Source organism: Neovison vison, chromosome 11 (assembly GCF_020171115.1).
Source record: "Neovison vison isolate M4711 chromosome 11, ASM_NN_V1, whole genome shotgun sequence".
Lineage (NCBI taxonomy): Eukaryota > Metazoa > Chordata > Mammalia > Carnivora > Mustelidae > Neogale > Neogale vison.
Window position 1 is genome coordinate 14394154 of NC_058101.1, and position 14137 is coordinate 14408290.

Below are 14137 nucleotides of genomic sequence, written 5' to 3' on the forward strand. Positions count from 1 at the left end.
TCAGAAATTATAGTTGATTGGAAAATACTCACAATTAACTTTTTAGTGTTTTCACTGTCTCCAAATACAGTTCATGTCTTTACACTAAACCATTTCTGGTGTCTGTTATTAAATATATCAATGGTTGTGAATAGTTTCATTATTTTGTTTTTCCATTTAAAGCTTTATTTAAATACAAATTAGTTAACCACATGCTTTTGTCACATAATTCCTTCTTGTTTTTTACACAAAATGACATTTTTAATAAAGGTCACAAAAACCTACATTTCTGTCTAGCACTAGCCATTTATGAGCTCTGTAACTTTGAATCACTCAATTTATCCCAGTTCCTTTGTGTGTCATTTTTTTGGTATTAAAAAACCTGTAAAATGCTAAGCAATGATATAATGGGTTCATTGATTTGTAAACTATGTTACAAGTGCAAATATTGAAAAAACATGGTCTATTTAGGCATCATAAAATTGAAGACTAATTCCTCCTCTGCCCCTTATTTTGGGTAACTTTGGGAGAACTACTTTTTGGCTCAGCTTTCATCTGGCAGTTTCCCCATCTAGATCAGGGTGAGCTGGAGAACTCAGAGCAGGAGAATGTGATCACAGGATGTCCCTTTATTCTATCTATGTTGCTACTTCTATTATGTTCATCATTGCTTTTTTGTTTTTTGGTTTTGTTTTTGTTTTTTCCCCCAATATACAAGAGTTAGGGATGAGAGTGAGTCTACTTAGTATGACTGGAGGTCTTGGATTTTGGATTCCCCAGGAAAAGATTTACATGGGGATCCCTGCTAGAAGGAGGGTAGCAAGCACCAAGCAGTTTATCAAAGGGAAATCACACCCTCAAGGTGTGAGAGGGCAGGTTCTGTGAGGTAGAATAGATTTCTGGGTTGTTTTGGATTTGGATATTATTGGGTATCTCTGGGCTGGGAAGAGCTAAGACATGCATTGGGGTGGTTTCTAAAATAAGGCTGCTTCCAATCTTTTGGGACACTTGTCCTACAGGTTGGGAGGGGAAGTTTTTGACCCTATAAGGTTTGTACAAGAACCCACAGCCTTTCTCCATTAGAAGGGACTGTTCCTGCAATCCAAATGCACAGTAAAGGCTCTAGGGGTTACCCTGAGGCAGAGATGGAAGAGAAGAGCTGTTCTGCTCCTGTGCCTCTTGAACTGTCAGCCCCAAGATCTTGGAAGCCACAAGGTTAGGATGTGGTGCCCCTGGCTTCTTTCTAGCTCCAGCTAGTTCTCAATCATTCCCTTTTCAAGGACTTGGGACTCTGCCTTGGGGAGTCTCCTTCCAGTTCTTGTGTCCAGCTTCTACCTAACAAAACTACAAAATTTTTAGCATAAAATTGATTTGTGCTTATCACAAAATGCAGCTTAGAGAATCAGACTCATTTTAATCTCTGTAATAAGGCCCCCATTGTAATGTAAATCATAGGTAGTACCAATTCAAATAAAAAGTGAATATTCCACCAAATCATTCAGATGTTTGTCCTGAACATGAACATTTTGGTCTAATTGACAGACTGTTTCACTTTTCATCCAGATGTTTGGCTTTGAGCTGACATAGTCATTGTCATAATACACTCTTCCAAGATATATGTAGAATTAGTTACTTCTAATCCTTATTGCTTTCAATGTATTGTTATCAATCACTTTTTCAATTACTTCTGCAGGATCTAAATTTATTAAACTCTTCATTTAAGCCCATTAAGATACACAATAACCATGTGTATTTCAAGAAAGTATTTTGGTGGTCCCAAGTGATATTTAAAGAGCACTTCTCACATCATAAACAATTCTTCTTAAGGGATAAGTTTCTCCCAGCTGGCACTACTGTACTCTGAAAATTCCAGTAAACTTTACATATACAGGAACTAATATGTCTTTTCCAAATAATAAACCACTCACTTCATTCTCTTTAAATTCATTTTTAATTTAGCCATTACCTGTGTGACTATGAATACAGTCTTCATACACAGGGTTAAATCCCCTCTTAAAAAGGACTGAATCGTAGTTAGTCATTCCTAGGGCCAATATTCATTTTAAGCAGGAAGTATTTAAATTATAATAATCCAAAATTTTAACTCCATTATCAAGTCGCCTTTATGTCTAGTCTGACTTCTGACCATGTACTTCAATTTTAATAAGCTACAGAATGAAATTCCTTCAAGTAACTGCTGCTAGTTAGGTCTTTCTACTGATTTTTCACATATTTTACCCACAGTTGATAGTATAACTTGAGGTCCCAGGAAACTGCTATCTACTTTATGACATTCCAGTTAACTAAGTCATCTTTTACTGTTTCTTGGTGCATGCTAGGGATTTTTCTATGACACATTTTTCACAGTGTGTTCATGAGACATTAGTTTTCCAGGATGTTCAAATACATGGCTAAATTGATTCATATGCAGAATAAGTTAGCAAATCTCTTGGCTAAACAAATCTAAACAGTTTATTTTCTGAATGACTTCTTTGTCAACTGATTTAATATGCAGAATTCTTCAAATTTACTTGGCTGTCAAACACCTTTTTATGTGGAGTATGTCATGGGACTTTACTATTCTCTGAGGCATCCTAAACATTCGGGAATGCAAAATTAAAAATCGATTTAATAAGTCTCCAATATTAAAAACTGAGTTGTTTTTGTAGCTTTAGTCAATTTCAAAAGTAGTTTCATACCTCTAAATTTCTCTGACAAATGTATTTATTTATTTCATTCATTTTAACTATGCATAAGTAGCACTTACTCTGTAGAAGGCATTGTTCCATATACTTTACAAATGTTAATTCAGTTTACTTGCATAAGCCTACAACTAGGTGAATTATTTTCCATGCTTTACATATGAGAAAGTGAACACCACAAAGGTGATTTTTTCCAAGGTCATTCAGCTACAAGTGGGTGGGAGTACAATTCAAACCCAGATCATTTTCAGAGTCCATGATCTTAGCCAATAAACTGAATGGCTTTCCTGATCCAAAGTCACACTTTATGATACAAAATTTTTGTAAATGTGTAAGTGTGCTTACCTATAACACGTTTGCTTGTGAAGAACAAGTTCCAATCGATGTCAATTCAAAGAAATTGTCCTACTTTGCATCTAGTTTTCAATACGAAAAACAAAACTGTAAACTAAAATTGCAATAACTGCAACAATAACAAGAAGAAGAGGAGGAGGAGGAGGAAGAAAGAAAAAGGAGAAAGACAACTTGTGAAGTATTCATTATCCCCCTCTTAGCCTGCTGTGGTCTGAACAACAGAAATTTATTTCTCAAAGTTCTGAAGGCTGGGAAGTCCAAAATTAAGGTGCCACCAAAGCAATTACTTTTCTGAGGACTCTTCTTGGCTTGCAGGCATCTGCCATCTCATTATGTGTCTAGATGACCTCTTCAGGAGTATGTGGGAAGAGAAAGATTGAGAGTGAACTCTCCTGGTGTCTCTCTCTCTCTCTTTTTTTTTCCCCACAAAGACTTTATTTATTTATTTGACAGAGAAAGGCAGAGAGAGGGAACACAAGCTGAGGGAGTGGGAGAAGCAAGCTTCTGGCTGCGTGGGGAGACCCATGAGGGGCTCGATTACAGGACCCTGGGATCATGACCTGAGCCAGAGGCAGCTTAACAACTGAACTATCCAGGCACCGGATCTCTGGTGTCTCTTCTTGTAAGTGCACTAGTTCTGTCAGAGTGGAGCCCTACACTTAGGACCTCATCTAAACTTTACTGCCTTATTATAAACTCTACCTCCAAGACAGTCACATTGGGGCTTAGGGCTTCATGTAAATTTTGGTGGGAGACAGTTCAGCCCACAGAATCCCCTATACTTCACAGGTGTTCTTACCATTACGTTGGAATCATTCTGATGTAGTTTTGGAATATAAGTGAGGTTTGGTGAGATGAGGTCCAGAGCCAATGGCCAAAAAACCCTCCTTGAGATGTCTTTGTAATGGTGGTTTTATTAAAGCAGGGAATAGGACTGATGGGCAAAAAGAGCTGTTGTACTGGGGTTGTGAGGGGTGGCTGATTATATACTTGGAAAAGGTTTTCAAAAGAACTTTCATATGCTAAAGAGGACCTAGAGATATGGGAGGCCTTGCCATTGTCAAGATAAGTTGTTTTTCCCTTTAGTAAGGCATTAACATTAAGACAATTGGGAGCTTCCTGGAGGAATGTCACACTTATCCCACCCTGGAGTGGGAAGGGTGTATGTTGCAGGATGTCAGTCATGCCTGTCCTCAGCTAGCCTTCTGCTTCCTCATCTTTTTTCTTTTTAAGATTTTATTTATTCATTTGGCAGAGAGAGCACAAGCAGGGTCAGGCTGAGGGAGAGGGAGAAAAGGAAGCAGGCTCCCCGCTGAGTAGGGAGCCCAATGAATAGCTCCCTGGGACCCTGAGACCATGACCTGAGCCTAAGGCAGATGCTGAACCAACTTAGCCACCCAGATGCCCTTTGATTTCACTGGTTCCTGTCAATACACTGAAAGCCAAGTGATGAATGGGCCAAGATAATTAAAAGCCTTTGGTTCTCTGTCATCTTTCTCTTTGCCTCTGTGGTGGCCTTGTAGTACAAATAATGTAGTTCTAAGTTGGAGTAGGACTGTGACTTCCAACAGACTGGATAGTTTAAGCAAAATATGTTTATCACACGTTAAATCATGAAAGTTCTCATCACGTCCATTGTGACAAGCATACAATTTTTTTTTTTTTTCTTTGCAGTTGGTCAGTCATTTTACAAAGAACATATATACTTTGGAGTAAGGGAGTGTGTAAATGTCATGTATGGTATGGCTGATTGTAAGAGAAAAATTGTAACTAGCTTTTATATTCCCAAATCAGTTCTTATTTCACTATAAAATCCCCTAGAAGCCATAATTTTTTTTCTAATTTTTTTGAATCTACATAAAACTTAACTAAGTTTTCTCAGGTATTGCATAAAATACATTTTACATGGATGGAAGTATTTAAGAAAGCAGCAAAAAGGACACTCACTGAATATAGTAGACTGTTTATAATCCCATATTTGCCAGGACTTAACTCTGACCTTTAACAAATCTCTTAACTACTCTGAACCTGGGTGTCCCCATATAAAAATATTGGCTAGATTGAATGAATATTTCAAAAAAGATTTCAAATCCATTACTATGATATGATAATATAAAATTGGAGAAAACGTGCTTTTATCTGGATGTGATAAGATTGAAAATCCTGTAAGAATATTGTTTTCTTTTCCTTCATACTATTTTTGCTTGCTTTTTCTAGTTCATAATTAGCATCAAATTTATTAATAACAACAGAGAATTTGATTTATTTCATCATAATTTGAAACTTGACTTTCATAGGATCTTAAAAAAAAAAACTTTAACAAAAAAAAATATGTGAAATATTGCAAGGTTATTTTGTTGTTTGTATTAGCCCAAGCTGCCATAACAAAATTCCACAAACAGGATAGCTTTAGCAACAGAAACTTATTTTTTTCACAGTTCTGGAGGCTAAAAGGCCAAGGTCAAGATGCCAGCAAGACTGATTTCTCATGAGACTTTTCTTCCACTGATTTCTCATGAGACTTTTCTTCCTGGCTTTTGTATGACTGCCTTCATGCTGTGTCCTCATATAGGGCCTTTCCTCTTCTTCCATGGACACTAATCTTATTGGGATAAGGCCTCACTCTTATGACCTCATTTAACCTTCAGGATTCCTGTAAGTCCTTTGACTTTTCCAAATACAGTCACAATGGGATTAGAGCTTTAACATTTAAATTTTTGAGAGGAACAATTTAATTCATGACATTGTCGCATATTACATTTTTTTCAACTAAGTTCAATGTTATGTATTTGGTGAAATATGTTAAATTTATTAATCACAGATATAGACATCTGATCTTTGAAATAGGAGAGGACAAAATTCAATTTCAACATTATATACTTAACCCTAAACTATTGTCAATAAGTTAGAGGTATTTAACTTGATAATATCATTTTTCTTTCTTAAGCATCTCTAAACCCCACTTTTTCTTTTACAAAATGGGGATAAAATTCCTGTATCATAGAGTATTAACTCATAAAAATTATATTAGGAATAGGTCTTAAGAAATTAACATGCTAGGTGGGTAATAAAAGATTGTTATTCTCCTTATTCTACAGATTAAATTGCATGTTAGTTTGATATTAAATCATCTTGGACTATGCTAGACCCAAGCAAGTAAATGGCATGATAAGAGCTTACATTTCTGAAAAAATATATAGCAAGTTAAAAAGTTCAAGAGAAGCATGGGTGGAAGAGGTGTTGTTTTATGTTACAGTACAAAATTTTTAAAAGTCTAAACTTAAGATGACCAGAAACCAAATTAATGTTTATATTTTTCTGCATATTCTGAGAAAGATTTGCCTTTGACCATATCGTGAAGCCCACTAACAGCCTTTGAAGGTATCAGTGGAAGCCAAAATTCATGGAAGGCGTGATAGAGAGGAAGCAGGTCAAGAACGGTGATGTAATCAGCATGGCATACAGGAAATTAGTATACTTCAAAGATAGGAAGATCTATATTTTATCACAGAGAGCTTCCAAAGAGCTAGGCAATTTTTTTTTTTTTAAGATTTGTTATTTATTTATTTGATAGAGAGAGATGACAAGCAGGCAGAGAGGCAGGCAGAGAGAGAGGAGGAAGCAGGCTCCCTGCTGAGAGAGAGCCCGAAGTGGGGCTTGATCCCAGGACCCTGAAATCATGACCTGAGCCGAAGACTGTGGCTTAACCCACTGAGCCACCCAGGTGCCCCAAAGAGCTAGGCAATTATGAATAACAGCATTGCTACCATTTTCTTATGATGGAAGATATAACATTGTCTAGTGACGGCACATTTAACAATAAAGAGTATGATGCCCTCAAAAAACTGCCAGGGAACTTTCGCGTTTTAATAATGGCCCTGCTGGGCTTCCCTCAGGATATGAGACAGGAAACTGGAATTCTGGTATTTAGGTATTAGGACAAAGAATAATCTCCATACTTTAGAAGACTTGGTTACATCTGCATTACTCTAAAAACCTATTCTTACCCTTTTAACCTAAGCTTATCTGCATGGGTTTTTATTCTTTGCAATCAATTAATACCTGGCAAATATCTATACTACCACCACTAAGTGAGTAAGTAGGAAAAAAAATGATTCTCAAAACTCAGGTATTTTGATTTCTAGCTCTATGCTCTTTACAATAAAATAAGTGCTGTCTTGTTAGGAAATTTAGCTTTGTCAACAGCAACAAATAGTCTTACAAGTTCTACTTATTTTTCTCTATCCTGAGCATAGATCATGTGGCCATAGGGTTATCTGGCTTATGCAATTCAACAAGATAGATACTTTAGAAAGGGTAATAAAGATAAACTCTTCACCCTGGCTCACATGCACTGTGCTTTGGAGGCTGTCTATAGGATTATTAGCTGCTCGATTTTGACAGGCATCAGTGAGATTCATGGATTTTTTTACCTAGTACACTGCTTTACAATTTAATAGTAGCTCTTCCTGCATCAGCTTTGCATTAAATAAGGACACAACAAGATTGGATAGCAGCCTTACTGGCTTCACAATAGTCACTAAAATACCAGACCCGGATGTGTATGTCTAGATGTCTGGGATTTTTGAGGGCCAATCCCAGATTCCCCATTTTTATAGAAAAAACCTTATTTATTTTTTTAAAGCAAATGTTAGTGGATTATTAATAAATGCATATAAAGTGCATAGTGAATATGTTGTATCCTATGTGAAGTCCCAAGGATTTTACTCTTTAAAAACAAATGCCAAATCAGGAGATCCCCTAGAGGTGGTAGCCTAAAGAATAATTGAAAATGAAGGGCAATTTCTCTTGATAATCAGCCATAATCACTAAACCTACAGATACAATGCATTTTATCTCTCCAAAAGATCAAAAATAGTAAATCTCACTAAGAATAATTAGGAAAAATGCCATACAACTGAAACTATATTTCTGAACCTCTTAATAGCTCCAGTTTAAATACATTATTCTTGGTATTCATACAGAATGTGTTTTAAGAAGAATGTAGTTTTCAGACTTAATGCTTTACATTTGGGGCATATGTTAAAAAAAATCCTTAAAGAAATGATTCCACAAAATAGGAAAAAAAGAATTAGGATTACATAAAGGAAATACCAATTGGGAGTGGATAGTTGCAAAACAACAAACAAACAAACAAACAAAACACCAGGAGGCTAAGGAATGCTATGGAGTCCACACAGTGACTATCATGAAGTTAAGTGTTGATTGAAAGTTGAAAGAAACAGACAAGAACAAATGAATGATTCGGGTGAGTAAGAGTGGACATATAGAGGATTTAAACAAATAAACTGGGGATTTGGATTATTTTAGTTTAGTTTTTTTTTTTTTCTTTAAGATTTTATTTATTTATTTGATAGACAGAGATCACAGGTAAGCAGAGAGGCAGGCAGAGAGAGGAAGGGAAGCAGGCTCCTTGCTGAACAGAGAGCCTGATGCAGGGCTCGATCCCAGGACCCTGGGTTCACGACCTGAGCCGAGGGCAGAGGCTTTAACCCACTGAGCCACCAGGAGCCCTGGATTTTAGTTTTTATGACAAGTGAAAAAATAAGTGTTCTTGCATCATATAATTCAGACTACATGCAATTTAGAATTGCTTAAATCCTTTTAAATGTCTTAAGCTTTTACTCTGAAATTTACAAACTTGCTAAATATGTCACCAAATTTATCACCAGTTATCTTATAGCTCTGACAACATATAACAAATGAAGTTTGCTATAAAATATTTTAGACTTCCTAAAATTGTGTTTATATATTTAAAAAAATTATTTAGGGGATCATGGTGGTACACCTTTCATCATCTATGTAATCTCACATGATTACTTGTAGCCAGTCAAATGAATCTTTTGTCTTGGTGACAATGGTAGGAATGGACATGTATTCTGGTTTTGTCCAAGGAGTCATAAATTGAAATATGTTACATTGTTCCAGAGAGACTTTTTATTACTGATAGATAACACTGGAGGGTATGTCTTCTTGATCATTAGAAAATCAATAGTTTTTATCTAACTGTTAAAGTAATTGCAGATATTAAGCAAACATGAGGGAAAATAGTCTTAGAAAAAAGCTGATCATGAGAAAGAATAGGAAGTTGGAAAGAATCTAGGTCTTTGAGGTATTACTGAGTTGCTGATCAAATTATTTTCTGGGATCCTATACTGAATCTGGGAATTTTGGTGAGAAAATAATTTTTTTTGCTGTTTCAGCTCTTTTGAAGTGAGATTTTCTGCTTATTCTGATTTAAATCATCATGATGTATAAAACCAAATTTTAAATGTAAAAGTCTGCCAGCTAATTCCTTATTTATAAAGACAACTGGGAGAAAATTATTTAAATTTTTAAAATGTGTATATATATGTATATATATATCAATGTTTATATATATAAATATAGCAATTGTATATATATGTATACATATACAAATATAGCAATGTTTATACAAATACAGCATTTTATATATATAAATATAGCAATATAGATGTATATATACATCCACATTGTATGATTTACTCTGATAATTTAATATATTCCTGTTTTAAAGGCTTTTTTTATAGTCAAATAATAAATAATAGTAAAGATAATCCTATCTAAAGCTGCCTCTTCTCCTTGGATGTCCTCTGCTATTTGATCTATCAAGATTTTGTGGGGGGAGAGGGTGAAGAGGAGGCAAAGGTTGTTGTCTGTTTTTTAATCCTTTTATTGACAAGGTCTATATCCACACTTGAGTCTGTTCCCCATCCATTTCAATAGGTCTCTGCTCCTTCTACCCTAGTGCTGTCCTTGCAGATCAATCGCTTTATGTAAAAGAAAGAAAAAAAAAAAGATTTTCTCAAATCCAAATAGATTATCACTAGTATATTGTCCATTTTACTACTTTAATGTATGAAAAATTCATAATAAATATATCCAACTGAGGTTTTTTTTTTTTTTTTTACTATATTTTAGGAGTCAAATGTGATTACTCATCATCATAAGAGACATACTTCTCTAATCAATTTTAGGGAATTGATGACCTGTCTGTGTATGAGAAGAGGGATATCTATTACAAGGCACATTTTCCCAAGAGGTCTCAGGATGATTCTGTGAAACTGAGCACACCATTCTCTTTATTTACCTTTTCAATTTCCTGTAGGAAACATAATAAAGATGGTATTGTTTGGGGAGATGTTAAACATGAGAAAGTACTTTAAGAGATTTTTGTTGTTATAGGATAATTGCCCTATTAACTTTAGTTACACCTGTTTTCTTATCAAAGCAATTGGGAAATATAGACTATTAGAGTCTTTGTTAATGTCATGCTATATTTTCATAAGACTTTTTATTTGAATCTGTTGTCTTTAATCTATAATAGAAAAACAAAGTAGTCCTTTTTCTTTATCTAAAATGGGCTGCCCTTCTGGCATATATATTTTAAGATTATATTTCATGGCTACTAGGGAATAGAAATAAACTAAGAAACTGAATTCTCCTACCTTGTCAAACCCAAAATTATGATAAAATAAACTAAAAAAAAGTACACAAACAGCACAATTTGGAAATAATTTATACAGTAAGTTGAACATAATTTCATCTCTGAGCAAAAAGAAATTACTTATATATTCAGTCACAATTTGCATCCCCCCAGAATATATATTTTTTCTGATAACCGCTAATATCTAGAAACTGATTTTAATACAGGTCTAAAATCCTTTATTCAAAATACATAGAATGAGATGTACTTCAGAATTCCATTTTTATAAGAATAAGATGGTGCATATATTTATGATGTAATAGCCCCATGAGGAGCTGGGGCAGTACCCCATAATCATTCTTATTTATGAAGTGAAAGATATAACTGTTCACTACATGTAGACTATAAATAGTCTCTTTTCACTTCAGATCAGGGTTCAGCAACAAAATATTTATTGTAAACATGAAAAACTTTTCATTTTCATGGAGATTTTGATAGTGAGACTATAGATAAAGAGTTGAAAATCTGTAGTTTAATATGTCTCATGATAAATATTTTAATAAATGTTTGCTCAATAGCTCTGGAATGGGAACTAATGAAGAATGTATTTAGTATTATAATGAGGAAAGTAGAGAACTGAAAGTTGGAACATTTTTGCTCTTATCTCATGCCTGTTGCTAGACAGTCCTCTAGATATTGACAGGTTATATTTATTTGGTCTTTGAATTAATGTAATTTTGACAATGAGAAAGGAATGTTAGTTATTGGCATAATTCATTTCTAGATCATATATACAAATACTATATATGCTGATTATTCTGAAAATGCATTAGATTTCCACAAGAAGACAGGTAAATTTCAGATGACAGTCTTGATTCTGTTAGTCATTATATTGAGTAAGGAATCTTTAATAAAATCTAAGGAAAAATAGAATGGATAATGTGCAAGGAATTTTTTTCTTCACTTTTTTTCTATTTAAAATAGAATCTGGAAGTGCACTAAAGTTCCTTCAGGAGTTTTATATTAGCTTTTACATTTATTTAGTCCTAACACTAAAAGAAAAAAAAAATTGTTTCAAGATAGGGATTTTATTTCTTTGGCTTAGAAAATATAAAAATTATTATATAGAAAGAGTAGTCACCTTGGTCAATATTGAAGAATAAGAATTTAAGACATTAAAAAATTATTTCTTCAGAATAATGGTAATTATACCAAAGTGAAAAACTTCAAAGGGAACTTTGAATAAGAAAATGTTTTTTGGGGGGTGTGTGGGTGGCTCAGTTAAGCGTCCTAATCTTGATTTTGGCTTGGGTCATGACCTCAGGTTGTGAGATCAAATCCCCAACAGGCATGGAACCTGCTTAAGATTCTCTCTCTCCCTTTCCCTCTGCCCCTACCCCCTTTCTTAAAACAAACAAACAAATAAATAAATAAATAGAAAATTTGGTTCATTGTACTTTTATCTGTTCTCACATTTTAGCTTAAGGACCTCATTTCAAAGTGTGTATCTTATTCCCACTATCATGGACAGCTTAAATTTACTCTAACAGGATATAAGAAAGTGTCTTTTTTTTTATTGTGGTAAAATATGCATAACAAAATTTATCACCTTAAACTATTTGAGGGTGTATATATTTGTGCCATTAAGTACTTTCAACATTGTCATGTATCCATCACCACCACCCATTTTCAGGAAATTTTCATCTTGAAACTCTACCCATTAAACAATAAATTCCTATTCTGCTCTCTTCCCAGTTCCTGGGAGGAGATTCTACCTTCTGTCTCTATGAATTCGACGACTCTATGTACTATATAGAGGTGGATTCATACAATTTTTGTCCTCTTGTGTCTACCTTATTAATGTAATGTCTTTAAGATTCATCTATACTGTGAGACTTTCAGTCCTTTTTAAGATGAAATACTGCCTTGTATGGAATGTATTTTTATGTAAATTACCTCTTCTCTATGTTTTTGGTTAGTGCTTAAGAGGGTACAGTAGTCTTTTGTGATTCTGTGTTGTGACAGGAATTTAATTTACATGAGGTGTACCTATCCCAGTCTAAACCAATTCCAAAGCATAAAATTGGAAAGTGATGTACTCCCAAGCATAAATGAAATCACTAAATCAGCAATAGGTGAAATATAAATACTATCTATGGTCAGGGTCAAAATATTTAGTTGGAAAGTAGCAACTCAATCTATTAATCAAACTGTTTAGGATATTTTTTTGCCTTTATTTAAACAAGGTTATTAATTTTACCCATCAATTTTATTATCAATCATCAGAAGCTGGTATTTTGTTTTAATAGCCAATAGCCAAATTCATAAATATATCTCTCTGCTCAGTTGAAAACAAAGATGAAAGTCACTAAATAATGTCAAAACATATATTGTCTGCATTTGATATTTTATATCTTCACATTAACCTAGTAGATTCTTACTAGTTTTCAGCCAAGTAAATAGTAAACTTCATATTTTTTGAGTTATATTTTATTTCAAGTTTGTGTGTTTTATGAATATAGAGGCAAATGTATGTCAATACCAAGTAAATTGCACTGACAGCTTTTAATCAAACTAAGCTTTTTGTAGGACCTACATTTTCAAATCTTCCTATATCTGCTACATAATTATGTTCAAAAGAAATTTAATCATATTTTATAGGATTTTATTTACATACTTGAATCACTCCTGAAAATACTTCAGAGGACAAAATTTAAATTCTACAGTGAGTACAAACCTGAAGGGTTAAAAAACTGTATGAGCTCACATTTGAAGTAATTAATTTAGTAATTGTCAGGGATGAATAAGTAGAGCATGAGAAAGAATATTCATTATGAGAATAAGGAAAGGCTCTGGATTCCCAATTAACATTAAAGCAGCATCAGCATAAAATGAGCATTAATATTCCACAAGATAATTGGCAACCTTTGTGATATGGTTTTTTTTGTTTTTTTGTTTTTTTTTTTTTCTCCCCCACAAGAGCCATTCTCAAAAAGGTGTCATTACTCCAGGCTGACTGAAAGGGATCACAATTTATGCTATGTTCTACTCTTATTCCTATTGATAGTTGCAGGCTTTTTTTATGGATTAATACAAACTATACTGACAACCTTGTATGGATTATCTTGTTTAATCTTTGGCATCGTCCTATGAAATAGTAGCATTTTATACTTATTTTGCAAATAAGATATATTTTGGCTTTTGTAAGGCCATTGGACAAGTGGCCGTGCCTCCATGTTTAATTTCTATGTAATAAACTCTTCATAACTCATACTTTCTGTTATATGTAACCATTTCCAAACACTTTTATGTACATTGCCTCAATATTAACAAAGGCACTCTGTGAAATTATTATTATCTGGATTTCAGATAAGGGAATGGAGACTTATAAAAATTAAGTTGCTACAATGACATTAAAGAAGTTGTTCATTTCCCATCTAAACATGCCCCTTTTTACTCTTAAATGCTTCAAATACTAACCATTTTATTCAAAAAGGCATAAAATAAAGCAAATTTCATGTAGCCCAGTGCTGGTTGTAGCCCCACATGTTTTTCTAACTTTGAATTGGTTATACATAGGTAAAATTAAGGTTTAAAACAAAAGTCTATATTTCAGTTTATTTAGAAACCACTT